The sequence below is a fragment of the Macrotis lagotis genome, chromosome 1 (assembly GCF_037893015.1).
Source record: "Macrotis lagotis isolate mMagLag1 chromosome 1, bilby.v1.9.chrom.fasta, whole genome shotgun sequence".
Lineage (NCBI taxonomy): Eukaryota > Metazoa > Chordata > Mammalia > Peramelemorphia > Peramelidae > Macrotis > Macrotis lagotis.
The window spans coordinates 537,055,371-537,072,335 of NC_133658.1; positions in this window are offsets into that span (position 1 = coordinate 537,055,371).

A 16,965-nucleotide genomic window follows, 5' to 3' on the forward strand; every position below is an offset into this window, starting at 1 on the left:
GTGGGCAATACCACAAAGCACCACTAAATGTGGGTATGTGGACAGTCTCTCTTAAGTATCTTATTCCTTTAGTATTTTCAGGTTTTAGACTACTGTCATTATCCAACCATAAATGGCAAGTCACTTAAATTGTTTGCATCCATAATCATTAAGGGGAGGAAGACCAATCTTTGGAAGCAGAGACCTGACTGTTCCAGGCTCTCTCATTCTGCCCTTGTGTCTTACCAGGCTGCAATCCATACTCCTTCAGGGACCTTCAAAGGTGAGAAGAAGAGCTTGGTCTTCTTTTTACTGTGCATGTGAGCCTTCCACCTCTTGTTGTATCACCCTAGTCTCAGGTGAGAAGAAAAATCTTCTATGTCCTGTGCACTTGACTCTTGAAGTAATAGAAAGAGAAAAGCAGATGGAGAGCAGATCTTTCATCTTCTGTGAAGGTATGTCTTCCATCTCCTGCTTTGTCTATCTCCTGCCTCCTCTGAGAAAAGAGACTGGCACATTCCACTTAATGAGGAATATTCTCACATCTAATCATATCCTTCATGTCCAGTAACTCAGACTTTAGATGAACCTCCAAACTCTATTCTCCACCACCACCTCCTTATTCCTATTCCCTTTAACCATCCCAGCCTAAAGCCACCAGCCCCTTCCATTGTGCCCTCTAGAACACTTGAGCTTAGTGGGAGTACCTGGAAGTGGCAACAAGGAACAAGGAATGATAATGAACGACTCCCCTGCCGCAACCAGTGAGCCAAGGAGAATAAGTAAAGGATCAGGCAGTACTGGAAAAGGTGACCAGAGAGGCTTTGTCATCAGAGAGAAACTAGAAAATGGAAGGAACAGGAGAAGAAAATATTTAAATTGAAGGTCTGTACTATTCATATCTACTACCTCAGTCACACAAAAAGATCATTATTAAAAATGCACTATCTCCACCTTCAAGGATTCAGAAATACCTTTCTCTAATTATAACCTATTGACTTTTTACCTCTCTAGCTTTCCCTTACAAAATCCTACTCTAATTTTTTTTTTTTTTGAGGCAATTGAGGTTAAACTGACTATCCAATAAGTATTTGGGATCAGTTTTTTTTTTTTTTTTAGGTTTTTGCAAGGCAAACGGGGTTAAGTGGCTTGCCCAAGGCCACAGCTAGGTAATTATTAAGTGTCTGAGACCAGATTTGAACCCAGGTACTCCTGACTCCAGGGCCGGTGCTTTATCCACTACACCACCTAGCTGCCCCTGGGATCAGGTTTGAACTTAGGTCCTCTTATCTCCAGGGCTAGTGCTCCATCTATCCAAATTCTGACCTTTAATCCCCTGATTCCTTACTTCAGTTCTCTTTCAGGTCATCTCCTCTGCCTAGTCACTCTCTCCTCTTTTCCCTATCTTGATTCCATTGTGAGCCAATTTTTCTCTGACTTCTCTTGAATCCTTTGTTTTGACCACCCTGTCAAGTCTCAGACTTGGATGACTCTTAGATTACTTACTCTAAGATAACTCTTACTATTGGATAACTCAGCTCTTACACACATGCTGGGAATATAGGTGGGGGAAAAAACTACACAAGGATCTATTACAAATTTATGTTACACAATCTCAACTGGACTCTCATTGCTACTAGACAGTTCTACCATGCTTTCCTTATTTTTTTTAATTTATTCTTTTATTCTCATTTTGTACAAATGTTTCTTTACATTAATAAAATATTCTTGTTTACAAGTAAACAAAATACCCCTCCCCCCATAAATATAGACTTGCTTGGGAGAAAAAAGTAAAGGGGAGAGAAAAAAAATTAAAATAAAAAAATAGTAATAATTGTAGGTATGGCCAGGTGGCACAATGGACTAGGCACCAGCCCTGGAGCCACGAGCACCCGAGCCCATATCCAGCCTGGTAAACCTAACAATCACCCAGCCATGTGACATGCAAGCCACCCACCCGATCCCCACTGCCCTGCAAAAACCAAAAAAAAAAAAAAGAAAAGAAAAAAAAGACCAAAAATAAAATAAAATAGTAATAATAGTAGGGGTGGCTGGGTGGCAGACAGAGCATTGGCCCTTGAGCCAGGAGCACCCGGGTCCAAATCCGGCCCCAGATACCCAAAGATCACCCTGCTATGTGGCCCCAGGCAGGCCACTCAGCCCCACTTGCCCTGCACCCTCCCCCAAATAATAATAACAAAAAATGTGCTTCAGTCTTTGTTCCAACACCAACAACTCTGTCACGGGTGGATCACATTCTTTGTGATAAGTCCATCACAAAAGTTACTTCCATATTTTTCCAACATTGCCATTGCTGATCGCAACTCCCTCCTTTCTTATTTCTCCACTACCATGTACTCTATTTTCTCTCTCCTTTCACTCTGACTTTGCTGTAGGGTCGCTGAGTGGCGCAGCAGACAGATCCCTGGTCCTGGGGCCAAGAAGCCCTGAGCCCCCATACCACCCCTTAGGCCCAGAATCCACCTGGCCCTATGGTCCTGGGCAGGCCTTCCAATCCCAGCCCCTTGCAAGAAGTCAAAAAGAAAATGTGTTATATCTGACCACTCTCCCCCCATGGTCCATCCTCTCCTCCTTTATTCACATCCGCCCCCCTTCCCCCTGCCCCCCCTTCTTACTCCAGTTTTCTATACCCCCTTGAGTATTTATGCTGTTTCCTCTCCTAGCCATCTCTGATGAGAGCAAAGGTTCCCTCATTCCCCCTTGCCTCCCCCCTTCCATATCATTACAATAGCTCATTGTAATAAAAAAAAATCTTATTATGTGAAATATCTTGGACTATTCCCCCTCTCCTTTTTCTTTCTCCCATTCCATTTCCCTTTTTTTCTATTGACTCCATTTTTACACCATATTTTATCTTCAAATTCAGCTTTCTCCTGTGCTTCAACTATAAAAGCTCCCTCTACCTGCTCTATTAACTGAGAAGGTTCATATGAGTATTATCAGTGTCATTTTTCTATGCAGGAATACATGCAGTTCATTATCATTAAGCCCCTCATATTTTCCCCTTCTCCTCCAATCTCTATGCTTTACCTGAGTCCTGTATCTGAAGATCAAACCTTCTGTCCAACTCTGGACATTCCAAAAGGAACATTTGAAATTCCCCTGGTTCACTGAAAGTCCATCTTTTTCCCTGGAAGAGGACATTCAGCCTTGCTGGGTAGTTCATTCTTGGCTGCATTCTAAGCTCTTTTGCCTTCCGGTATATTGTATTCCAAGCCCTATGAGCTTCCAATGTAGCTGCTGGTAAGTCCTGTGTGATCCTGACTGCAGCTCCACGATATTTGAACTGTGTCCTTCTGGCTGCTTGTAATATTTTCTCTTTGACTTAGGAGTTCTGGAACTTGGCTATAATATTCCTAGCGGTTGGTTTTTTGGGATCTCTTTCTCAGGGGGATCCGTGCATTCTCTCCATTTCTATTTTGCCCTCTGCTTCTAGAATATCAGGGCAATTTTCCTGTAGTAATTCTTTGAAAATGATGTCAAGGCTCTTTTCCTGATCATGACTTTCAGGTATTCCAATAATTTTTAAATTATCTTTCCTAAGTCTGTTTTCCATAGCAGTTGTTTTTTCAATGAGATATTTCACATTTTCTTCTAATTTTTTTGGTTTTGAATTCTATTCTATTCTTTGTCCGAAGGATTTGTTCTCCTCAGAGAGTTTTCTTATCTCTTTTTCCATCTGGCCAATTTTGCTTTTTAAAGCATTCTTCTCCTCAATAACTTTTTGAACTATTTTATTCATTTGACCTAAGCTGGTTTTTAGCATGCTATTTTCTTCAGCATTTTTTTGGATTTCCTTGACTAAGCTGCTGACTTCATTTTCATGTTTTTCCTGAATCTCTCTCCTTTCTTTTCCCACTTTTTCTTCCAACTCCCTCATTTGATTTTCAAAGTCTTTTTTGAGCTCTATCATAGCCTGAGCCCAATTTCTGTTTTTTTTTTTTTTTTTTTTAGGTTTTTTGCAAGGCAAATGGGGTTAAGTGGCTTGCCCAAGGCCACACAGCTAGGTAATTATTAAGTGTCTGAGACCGGATTTGAACCCAGGTACTCCTGACTCGGATTTGAACCCAGGTACTCCTGACTCCAAGGCCAGTGCTTCATCTACTACGACAGCTAGCCGCCCCCTACCAATTTCTGTTTTTCTTGGAGTCTTTAGATGCAGGAGCTTGTGCTTCCTCATCTTCAGACTGAGTATTTTGATCCTTCTTGGGCTCATTTGCAAAATATTTCTCAATAGTCTTCCTTTTGTTTCTCTGCTTGCTCATTTTCCCAGCCTGGGCCTGGTTTTGGGGTGCTTCCTGAGCTTTTGGGACACTCCCACAAGGGTCTCAGTGTGTGAGGCTCTGTCCTCCCTCCTGGTCTGTGAATGAGCATAAGCACCCCGCTCTGCCATGGGGCTGATGTGGGGGGGCCCTGCTGTTCTGTTGGGGGGGGGGGCTAGACTGCGATCAGGATCTGAATGTGGTCAGAGCCCCAGAGTCCTGTTCCAGGGGCAGAGGACAGAGCTCTGCAGTCTCTCTTCCCCTCAGCTCAATGGGCTCATGCCCTGGGGGCTCCTGCTTACTGGCTCGCCTCCTTCTGTTTTCGGATCTGGGCTCCAGAAAGACCAAGCTGCTGGCTGTGTGCCCTGAGGGCTGGGCTCCATGTGCTCGCTCTGGCAGAGGTCCCCTGCTGTTCTCCCACTTTGTGCCCGGTGCTCCTCGGGGTGCAGCTCAGGAGACTCCCCCCGCTGCTGTGAGCTGTGACTCCCAGCGCCCTGGGGCTGCCTCTGGGAGGCTGAAGTTCTTTGGCTCTGGCAGGTTACCCCTCTGGTAGGACGCCTCTGCGACCCAGGGAGCAGAGCCTTTCTGCTCTTTTCCAGGTTACCTTGAGTAGGAGAACTGCCTCACTGGGTCCCTTTGTGGGTTCTGTCTCTCAAAAGTTTAATTAGAGTCCTTAGCTTATGAGTTTTATCAGAGTGCTCCTAAGACGCGATCCCTTCTTGTCGCCATCTTGGCTCTGCCCCCCCCCCCCCATACTTTCCTTATTAATTGACAGTGCCACTTTTCACAGAGATATCTCATGAGATATCTTGAGACATCTCATGATTCTACCTTCCTCTATTCCCTCAACTGAGTACCTTCCCTCATTTTACAGAAAGAAATTGAAGCCATTTGTTGTGAATTCCTTCTTCCCTCTTTCCTCTATTCAGGTGCTATCTCTTCCTTTTTTCACCCATCTCACATGAAGAGGTGACCTTACTCCTTAGCAGGACTCACCTGTAATAAGCAAATTCCATTCCATCTCATCTCCTCCAACAGGTTGAGCCCTCTTTCACCCCCAGTTTATGATTTATTTTCAAAATATTTTGTCTACTATCCCTTACTAACTACAAACATGCCCATGTCTCTTTCATCCTCAAAAAATCCCTCTCATTTGACCCTTCCATCCTTGCTAATATTGTCTTGTATCTATACTACTTTCTTGTGGGTGACCAAACTCCTTGAAAAATATAATAATAGTTGCTTTCACTTTCTCAGTCATTTCTTGACCTCTTACAGTCTGGCTTCTGACCTCATTGTTTCAACTAAACTGCTCTTTCCAAAGTTACCAAAAATGTCTTAAATGCCAAATCCAGTGACTTTTCTTTCTTTCTTTTTCTTTTGCTATAAAGCAATGGGGTTAAGTGACTTGCCCAAGGTCACACAGCTAGGCAATTATTAAGTGTCTGAGGCTGGATTTGAACTCAGATCTGACTGACTCTAGGGTAGGTGCTCTATCCACTGCATCACCTAGCTGCCCCCCGTAACCTTTTCTTAATTCTCTTTTTTCTTCACTGTTGATCACTCTCTCTCTTCTCCTGGAAATTCTCATCTCTGTAGGTTTTCAGGATGCCACTCATTCTCTTCTGATGATTCTTCCTAATGATTACCTTCCTTTGATGAATCCTCATCCATATCACTCCCTCTAACCATAGATATTCCCCAGAATTCTGTCCTGAACCTCTCTGCTACTTCATTTGGTAATCTCATCAGCTCTTTTGGATTTAATTACTATCTCTATGCTGATGATGCTTAAATCTAAGCATCCTGACTTAATCTCCCTGCTGATCGCTATTATTACATTTCTGACTACCTTTCAGACATCTCAAACTGGGTGTCTAGTATATGTCTTAAACTCAATCTGTGCCAAACTGAATTCATTATTTTGCCTCCTAAAACCTCCTTTCCTAACTTCCCTGTTACTGTCAAAAGCAATACCATTTTTGTAAACAACACTAGTTTCTCTCACCTTCAGACTTATAGGTGTCATTCTCATTTTCCCACTATCCACTGCCTATATGCCAAGGCCTATCAAATTTACCTTTGCAACTGTTGATTGACTTCCTAGAATCTGCTGAAATTTGACCACTAAAATGGATTATTTTTCTCAAATTCATTCATTCACTCGTCCATTCACTGACCCAATATTTTCTAAATGCTTATTATAGATTACAGCATTGGGCTTGGCAATAGAGAAGATGGAAAAACAAACAAAAAGCAATAAAACAAACAAACAAATAAATGAAATGGCTGAATTCAGAGATCTTACATTTTAGTTATAGTTGATAAAGCATATATTCAGGATAAATATATAAATTATAATATAATCTTACATTATTATAATAGTACCATAACATATTATAATAATGTATTGTTATATTAATATGTTTTAATTCTAAAATATATAAAGATTATGATGTGGAAGATAGAAGTCATGTTTCAGAAGACCAAATCCTGTCTTTGATAAATTGTTGTTCATCCTTCATTTCAAAGAGGACCAATGACATCATGGGATCATTTTTTGACTCAGTGTGAATTGGATTTAAGTGAGATAGAGTTGCATAGAGTAGAGTTATCAAAGTCCAGTGGCAAGACAAAAGTCAGAATAACTATTGATGGCTCAGGATACAATGGATGACCTTGGCATTTTTAAAGTCTGACCAAGCTCTAAGTTCTCCATAGTGTCTGCCTCATTTACCTTCCTGCCATTTGAAACAAATCGTTCTTATCCATCTGTTCTCCTGGGGAAAGACTTAACATGCTTGGGATAGACATCCTCCTAACTCACAGATAGATTTGAAGTTAGTTAACCTCAATCTGATTTAGCTTGTCAGCCAAGACAGTTTTACCAGGGTGAGGCCACTGGTCATGCTGCAGCATCTTGGAACCTTAGATAAGAGTTGGATGAAAGGTAGACTCCAAAGATGGATGAGCAGTCCTAAAAGGGACTCAGCAAGCCCCCAGACCAGAGATCCTTCCTAGGCCTTCCTGAACTCCCCATACTATCTACCTCTTACTGCCTCAGTCTGCTTTTTAAGATTAAAAAAAAATTGCACATTTACCAATCTACATAGACAGAGTATGGTAGAGCCTAGGAAAAATGGAGAGCAAATGAATGCAGATAGATGGCAGGATGGGAGTTTGGGGAAGATAACTGGCTTAACCATCACTGCAACTCCAAGTCCACTTCAATCTTTAATATCCTATGGGAGAATTAAGTTAGGGTCAGAAGAAGGTGCTGTGGGATTGTGTTTTAAACAAGTTTGGAAATGGTATGACCTACATTCCAAGAGTAGCGGTTTCATCTTCAACTACACCTATTCAGACTCAGAAAACAAGTAAGATCAGATAAAGATTTTTTTTTTAAGGATGGAAGCAACCCAGTCCAAATGATAGATTTAAAATCAGGAAGAGAGAAAAGAGGGTGGGGTAAACTCCTAAAAGAGAGAAAAATGACACAGCAACACATTTCTACACATCTTATTTTATGGCACTTTATGCTTTCTCATGCATTTTTTAGGGTGTAACAGACTGATACGTTCTCTCTCTCTCTCTCTCTCTCTCTCTCTCTCTCTCTCTCTCTCTCTCTCTCCTTCCCTCCCTCCCTCCCTCCCTCCCTCCCTCCTCTGGAGTCCTTTCTCAATTGTTCTAGTTGTTAGTCACCTCCTCACATGTTACCAAAAACTCTGTATTTTTCATATAGTTTGTATTTACTATTTAATACTATGCATTGACTAATTTGTGAACTTCTTCTTGCCCACCCCCCCCCCCCCGCACACACCAAGTCACTCAGGGCTGGGACTGACTATCCGTAGCCCAAGACTATTATAATATCCAGCACATTATAGACATTTTGAAAAATGCTTATTGATTGATTGATTGATGTATCTTTTATGCTATCTAAGTCTTATTTTTGCTAGCTACTTACAAAACCTAAGTAAAATACAAACTTCAATTTTGTTATCTATAAAATGAGGATGTTAGATCATAGGGCCATGGGACCATAGGATTTTGAACTGTGACTTTAGAAATCATCTAATTTAATCTCCTCATCGTACAGATGAAAAAATTGAGACCTTAAAAGATTAGATAACTTGTCCAAGTTCCCTTCCATAGCAAAAATTTGTATCTATGCTTTCTTAAGTTCAGTACTTTAGAAAATATGGAGCATCTTGGATTAAAGATTTATTCTAGTGACCATACCTAAATTATATGTATAACCCAAAACTTCCACAAGATGGTAGCATCCTGTTATCATTTGCATTATATGGAAAGAAAAAGAAAAAAATTCCAAGATTCTAACATTAGGTTAATAATTTTGTAAAAAAGAGAAGTTGCATCTGTCACATTGCCTCATTATGAGAAGGAAAAATGTAAGCAGACTTCAGTTTTTAAAGAATGAAAATATTATTTATTCCAGAAACCTTTTGTTGATGCTGCTCTTGCCAAAGAATTGTATTCTATATGTTGTTCTTGCAAATACTATGCTGTGAGAGAGAATGTTGTCTAGATTTGTTGCCATTTTATATAGAACCACTAAAAAATCCTCCAATACTTGGTATTTCATAAACATGTTAATGTACTATATTCAATGATATTGAGAAAGTTCTATATGTAAAATGCTATTCTAAGATAGAATGGATTTTTTGGGGGAATTCTCTAGATATGTGATTTTATCAGTGTAGGAAGTTCTTGATGAGGAAACCTTTTTTAATAATGAAAAAACAAGAATTATTCTTCAGCTAATAATTTTAGAGGGTTACCTGGGACATGAACAGTCTAAATCACATGCCTAAGATGTCAGAGATCTTTTTGACTTCCAAGACATTATGTCACAGTACTTTGCAGCATGTATAATGTGAACAAATATATGACATGTTTAACAAACATTGAATAGAACATTCACAGATATTTACTGCTTGCTTTGAGCCAGCCACATGTAAAATCTAGCATTTAGGGGGACTGAAGCTGACAAACTCCCTGGATGCTTCTGTTTATATGGTGATCCAGTATTGAAGGGAAATGAGCTGATATGATGTGGCATATTCTTAATGGTCCCTTAGTCCTCCTGTGCCCCATGACATGCCAGAGGAGAGCAATGCTGCTGCATCAATGTAAAAAAAAGAGATAGCTCTGACTCACTCCCTTCTTTTGACCCTATAGATGCCATGAAATAACTCCAGCAGCTCTATTGTTTCTTGTATCAGATACAAAAATCCTATAAAAACCCTTCATAACTGTAACCCTTCCTTCTTTTTTGTACCTTATTCTACATCAAATCCCTAGAAATCCAGTGACAATGGCCTTTTTGCTATTCCTAACACATGACATCTCCTGACTCCAAGTGTTTTCACTTATTCTTCCCATCTCTGAAATGCTCTTCATCCTCATCTTTGCGTCTTAGTTTTTCTGACTCCCTTCAAGACTCAGTTAAAGTCCTACCTTATGCAGGAAGCATTTCCTATTCTTCCTTAATCTTAGTGTTTTCCCTCCTGAGGCTACCCTCAATTTATCCTGCAAATAATGTGTTTGTACGAAATTGTTTGCATGTTGTCTCCTTCATTAGACTGTGAGGGATCATTTTTTTGCCTTTCTTTGAATCCCTGGTATTTCACACACTGACTGGTACAGAGTGAGAATGCTTAGTATAAGCATTCAAAATAATATAAAAAATATAAATTAACTGATTGTTTTGGTAGTTACAGGCTAAGTTACTTAATCATATCTTAAGTCATTGTGTCAATGGGCACTCAGAGACACTTTTGTGTTTTTAGCATTTCTTTTGTGTGCAGGAAAAAATACCTATCACATGCTTTATTTGCATTGTGCTTTGAATGCCTTTTTTATTTCATCATTTGGGGAGATCCAGACAGGAGCCAAAACCTAAACTAAATAATTTCTAGAGTAAGGAAGTTGGGTTTTAAATTGTTGAAGAGTTTTAAAAAGAGAGTCCTCTAATCCCTTTCATTAAATTCCAGGCTTCCCTAGGGATAAATTCAAGTCTTAACTCTGTACTTGGGTCCAAAGCAAACAGGCATCATAGGAAGTGGGATCAGTACAGTGTTCGAGTCCACCTGAGCCCTGCAGCACTTCCTGAATTGTAAACATGCATTCAAAATATCTAATCTAAAAGAAAACTGGAGGTCCTTTTTCAAACATTTTCTTTAATATTATTACATTGCTGATTAGGAAACAAAAAAAATATTGACCCAAATCCTCTATTAATTTCTATATACAGAGTAAGGATTTTTGCATTAAGTAAAATAAAAAATAGTAACAGGAAAAAATAAATAACAGCCCAAATGAACATATGTAAATAACAGAAATGAAAGGAAGCCTCTTCTGGTTCCCTTGTCTGCATCTTTCAGTTCTTTAGAAAGAAAGATCTAATTTTATATTGCATATAGAGAACCCTTTCATTAGATACTAAAAATATGCACATATAATAAAGTTAAATGATATGAATTGATTTTACTTGATTCCAAATGTCATTCACAATCTAAAAGTACTTAAAATGAAATAAAAATACTTAAAATATAGCATAGAATTCAAAAAGTATTTCCTTAGTGATTTTAGGAAAGATGAAATGTGTTTTATTTTCATCTTCCTGCTGAAATGATCAATGAATGTTATTTGTTTGTAGCTTGGCCAGATGTTTCTTTGAGGAGTTGTCATACTTATATGAATTCTATCCCTTTATTTCTCCAAATCTTATTGGTACAGAATATCATTTTCCTTTTTTTAGTGTTGAGCCGGGAATATACAAGTACTTAACTTCTTTCTCTAAAAACCGAGCACAGTGAGCACAGTATGTAAGAATCTTTAGTATTGTTTGACTTCTATGGCTATTTTTAGGACACTGCTAAATAATTGTCCTAAAAAAAGTTAAAAACTAAATTTTTCTGTTTTGTGTCAATGTGGAAAAGATTTACAATAAGAAAAAAATGAAAAACCTTCCTAAGAAACCTTTGGAAAGAAATCAAGTTGAAAATAAAATAGTGATTTGGCATGCGATGTTAAGTAATATAGTGGAAAATAGATATTGATAGAGAAGGAGTTAGGAGTAAATGACTCCTAACTTGCCTAGCAAAGGAAACCTAGATTCATGGGAAAGTTAGGCTGCAGATGTCAGCAGTGGTACATGTTTCCTATATTTTTCTGACAGATAGCCAGAAGGCAAAGATCATGTAGCATCTTGAGCTAGGGAAAAAAAGTCAGGTAGAAGAAAGATAGTTATTTCTGGAGGAAAAGGTAAGATGTAGAACTGAAGGAAATTTTAGGATAATTAGAGGAAGAAGATAATTAAGAATGTTTGAAGCTTGAAAGGACAAACTTTAATGCAACTCTCAAACAGCAAAGTAAACCCATTAGTGGTGATCCAGAGGATTTTTTTGATGCCCAAGAATAGTCTAGTAGGGGGTCAGAGTTGTTTCTACTTAGATTTGATGGAGAAAATCAAGGTTAAAACAGTCAGTGATTGGAAACAGTTGAAAAAAAGCTTAATTAAAAAAACAGTTAAATTAGTAATGAAAGTTCTAAATGATACTAAAATCTTTTTATTTAATTGTTTTTAGTTGTATATGGGTCTAAATTTGTTCTGAAAAGCCTAATAAATTAGAATTAAATCAATATTTTTTGTTATTTTAATGAGGAATTTCATTTTTAGGGAAAAGTCCAATAGACTATTCTTATCAATTTTGCTAGATTCTTTTTTTCCCCTCTTCTGTTATTTATGTCTTGGGTGAGTTTACCTTTCAATATTTATTTCAAGGAAACTGTCTTGGTAATAAATTGTAATATTTAATCTTCTGTCTCTCTTCACTCCCAAAAGTTATTCTTCATGCCTAAATATAACATTTATTCATAGCCAACTTTCTGAATCCTCAGTGTCACTTTCTTCCTCCAAAGCCTTCCCTGATTCCCTTATAAATGCTGAACCCCTCTTCCTTTTCAATTTTCCTTTGTACTATATTCATTCAGGTACATGTTATACTCCAAAAATAGAATATAAACTCCTTGAAAACAAGGGGACATTTTAATTTGTTTTCTTGTCCCTAGTGCCTAGAGAGAGTAACTTAATAAAAACCTGTCATTTTTGTTGAATTTTTTAAACCAACTCTTGCCTCAAACAGTCAGAGCAAAGTATGATAAATGTTACATGAACACCTAGTATCTATTAGAAATTTATCATCTTATATAGTTTTCCTTGTGATTCCTCCCCCAAAAGGATCTTCTATGTGTCAGTGATTAGTGTAATCAGGGATAGTGGGCAGCAGCCCTCTTTTGGTTGATCCAGACAAATTGTAATTCAAAAGTCAGACCAAATTAGAGACCTCATTTTTTCCATTCAATCAAGTTCAGGAATCCAAATGACTGGGAATGGAAAGCTGTGTTTAGGGAAAGAGATTCGTAGTCAGGATAGTTAGAAGAGATCACTGCTATGATGGGTTGGGGGGAGTAGTGAAACAATCTCCTTCAAAAACCTTCAACCACTCCTCACATTCTGTTTCCTAGTTCATGTGCTTTTAACCTGATGAGGAGCCTCTGAGGGTCCTGTATTGGCTAAATTAGTCAATCTGCTTCTATTGGGCTGGTTCTCTAAGGAAGGTTCTTTTTTGGATTTGACTATTCTGACTACCAGCAGTTTTTGACTAAGGACTCTAGTTGTTATGTCTTGGTGGCTTTTTTAAACTCCAAACTCTCAAGGTGGTAACCTGGTCCATTTTTGTCTCTAAAACTAATTCACATAAGATCAGAAAAAATAATCACAACAAATGCAAAGGAACAGTAGTGCTGTGTGTTAATGACCACATAGCTTCTAACCCCTCCTGCAGTGGGACTGAGACCCACAGCATTTTTTCTTCCTTACTCAAAATCTTTGAGAGACAGATAGACAGAGAGACAGTGACAGAAAGACACACACACACACACATAGAGTTAAGACAAATTAGGTACAACCAAAATGTTGGCTTTTTTTTTTTTATCACTTTCCTCATATCTTTTATTCCTGCTTTGTGTCCTCACAGTTGAAAGTAGGGCAGGAACTGTTTTATTTTTGCTAAATCTGTAGAACCTAGTATCTCTTGCAATTAGGTACTTTTAAAAAATATTTGTTAAATTTAATTAATTTCACCTTTGATAAAATATTTAAATATTAAAATATTTAAACAGTTTTATACTATTGCTATGGGCTTGATCAGACTTTAGAGATAGTGGAGGAAGGAAGGACCTAGCATGCTAAGGTCCATGGGGTCAACAAGAGTTGGGTATGATTAAATAACTGAACAACACAACATACTATCACTATTAGTACAACTGAATATAATTTCTTGCTTCACAAAATTTCTAGGGTTCCCTGAATGTCTGATCAGAGTAGTCATGGGTTATTTTGTCTGCTCTATCGCATGTAGGTTTCATCTCAACTGGGCCTAATGAAAAGCAACACTTATACCACCTTAAAAGTTAGAGAAATCATTTAACACATTGTGGGGGGGGGGAAAGTCTGTACTCTGAGTTTTAGCCAAAGTCTGCTAGAAATAATTTAGCGATAAGCATTCTTTCTTGGAGAAAGTGATCTAAACTGGAAACATTTCTCCAGTTAATTGGAATTCTCTCTCTTCCAAGCAATCCTTCTTACATTATACAGATAATATGAAAACAAGAGACAGAATTCCACAACAAAATAAAGCTACATAGGTTAAATTTAGGATTTTTTGAAGGTGAAAGAATGAGATCAGCTAATACTTTAAAAAAATTATTTAATTAAGCTAAGCAATTAAGTGTCTGAGGCCATATTTGAACTCAGGTCTTCCTGTACTGTGCCACTAGCTGCCCCCAGCTAATACCTTTGAAGGCAGCCTTAGTTCTGGGTACACAACTGTAGCTAATGAAAGGGATGCCTGTTCACATAAGGTTAGCAGACTGGAACCAGATCAGAATATCTGCCATGTTCCAAATCTTTCCAAGGCAAAAATTTCCTATTATACCTCCTTACTGCTCTCTAGGAGTCAGACTCCCCACACTCTTTATGTTTAGAATTGCATCAACTGGTCCTCTGCACATGTTTGTGAGGAATGTGCTCATTAGCTTGTCTCCAGTTAACACTTACTCTCTTATTTGTGCTGGCTCTGGATGAGAGGGGACTAGCTTCTTGTTATACTTTCATCATAGTTTCCACTAAATGCCATTATTTATGATATATATATATATATATATATATGTATATATATATATATATATATATATATATATATATATATATATATATGTCTTGTTGGATTAAATACAATTTTTTAAAGAAGTCCACATGTACTATATGAGGGATATCATGAATTCTCCCATCCTCACTACTCAAGAACCCAAGTCAAAAAATATTCAGTATTAGATATTCACTCCTCTAGGTGGAGTATTACTTTCTTTCTAAAGTCTTCTTTTTAAAATATAAATATTTCTAGGTGTGACACATTGCAACTAACTTCATAGCTTTAATTCATTTATCAGATTTCTTTCCTCTCTGATAGAAAAGACACTAATAGCAATGAGAGCACTGGAAGACTGGTGGGAACATAATGTCGGGGACCCATTGATGGTGGTGGGTATGGGGGAGGAAAAAACTCAGAAAAGGATTAGATGTGTGGTTCTGTTTACAAAATTTGCATACTTCACAACTTCGCCAGGTATCCCCATCAACAAGACCTGTCATCATGCTAGAAAGAAATTAAATTATAAAATCATCTTGGTTATTTGTGTTCTTCTGGGAGGGTGAAAGTTGAATCTTTGATGTGTTGTTCCATTTATCTTTTCTGGTATTGAAGTTAACTTTTCTTTTTGTGCATGAGAATACTTGTGTGAACTAATAGTAGGTTTCCAGTTTTAAAATTTATGTTCAAGGATTTCATTTCATTCAAAAACTTGAAAGCACTGTTGAAGACAAGTACCACTGAGACTCTTGAGGAAGTACTTTTAACTTTTAAGAAAACTAAACAGTCTAAGAAAAAGTCAGTTAGCCAGTGATTGGTGGGAAATGATAAAGGCTGAGTGGGGAAAATTATCTTGTATTTTCTAAGAAAAACTGCTATAGCTCTAAATAGTATAAAATAATGAAAAGTACTGGACCATCTTTGAAGTTAATACTATAGGCAATTGCACAAGTAATAGACCAAGTGGCACTAGCATAGTTTTAAAGTGGCAATTGTCCTGTGATTTTATTTTGGAGGAAATGATACTAAATTTTTTTTGGGGAAATGGTATGAAATTTAGAGTCTGCATTTGAATCTTGGCTCTTTGTCTTTCTGAGATTGAACAATTCTCTTCAGTTGGCTAGGTCATTCTTTTATTTTCTGGTAAATAAGGGGATTTTACTTTTCTTTTAAGGCTCTTCAAAATCTGACCTATGAGTTGGATCTGGCATTCAAATCTAGAGTTGTGACCCTCTTGGAGGGAAATCTTTCTGCAGTCTGTGATTCCTATGCCTTTCTCCTCTGCCATGACCCTCCTAGAAAGAAGCATTACTATGGTTAAGTATTTAATAAATATTTATTGATTGCCTACTAAGCATTTGGAGGAAGGGGAATAAAGAATATAAAATAATTAGAAGATACACTTTATTTTCTGAGAAGCTAAGGAATCTAGTTGGGAAAAATAAAGCATACACTAAATAATAGCAGTTGAGACACTTAAAAATTCATGAGAGACAAAATCCAAGAAAAGGTCCAAAGGTGAAACCTCTTATCTCAAGTATCTATACATAAATGCCTACAAGTACTAATAATGCATGGAGGCAAGATCAAGCTCATAAATATAATTGAGACAGTGGAATGAAACCTATTGAAATATGGAGGGGATATACCTTATTCAAAGAAATAGGATGGGTAAGGGGGGAAGGGACCGTGAGATGGTTAACAATGTGAGTAAATCCAGGAATCAGAAAAGGAAGCATGGTGGAAAGCATTTGGGTAAAAATTAATGGAAGGTAGAAACAGAAATAATTTTGGTTTTGGAGCATACAATAGTTCCCAAATTTTTTGTTCTCAGCAAGTTTGAGATATACTTTTAAAATTATTAAAGGGGCGGCTAGGTGGTATAGTGGATAGAGCACCAGCCCTGGAGTCAGGAGTACCTGGGTTCAAATCCGACCTCAAACACTTAATAATTACCTAGCTGTGTAGCCTTGGGCAAGCCACTTAACCCCATTTGCCTTGCAAAAACTTAAATAAAAAAAATTATTGAAGAATTCCCCAAATAACTTTTGTTTATATAGATTATCTATCAGTACTTCTTATATTAGAAATTAAAATGTCATTATTATTATTAAAATAGTTTTTGACCTTACAAACGCTCTAAAATTGTCTTGTTAATCCCTGGGCACTAGACTCTTCTCAGTTTCAGTTTTGTAATATGTAAAATAGTATCTACTTTGCTCCTAGTATCTCCCTCCCTCCTTCCCTGTCTCCCTTCCTCTCTTCCTTCATTCCTTCCTCCCTTCCTTCCTCCCTCCTCTCTCCCTCCTTTCCTCTCTCCCTCCCTCATTTCTTCCCTTCCCCCATTTCCTTCCTTCATTTCCCCCTTCCTCCCTTCCCCTTCCTCCCTTCCTTCTTTACTTCCTCCCTCCCTTCCTCCTTCCCTTTCCCCTCCCTTCCTCCCTTTCCCCTTCCTTCCCCTTTCC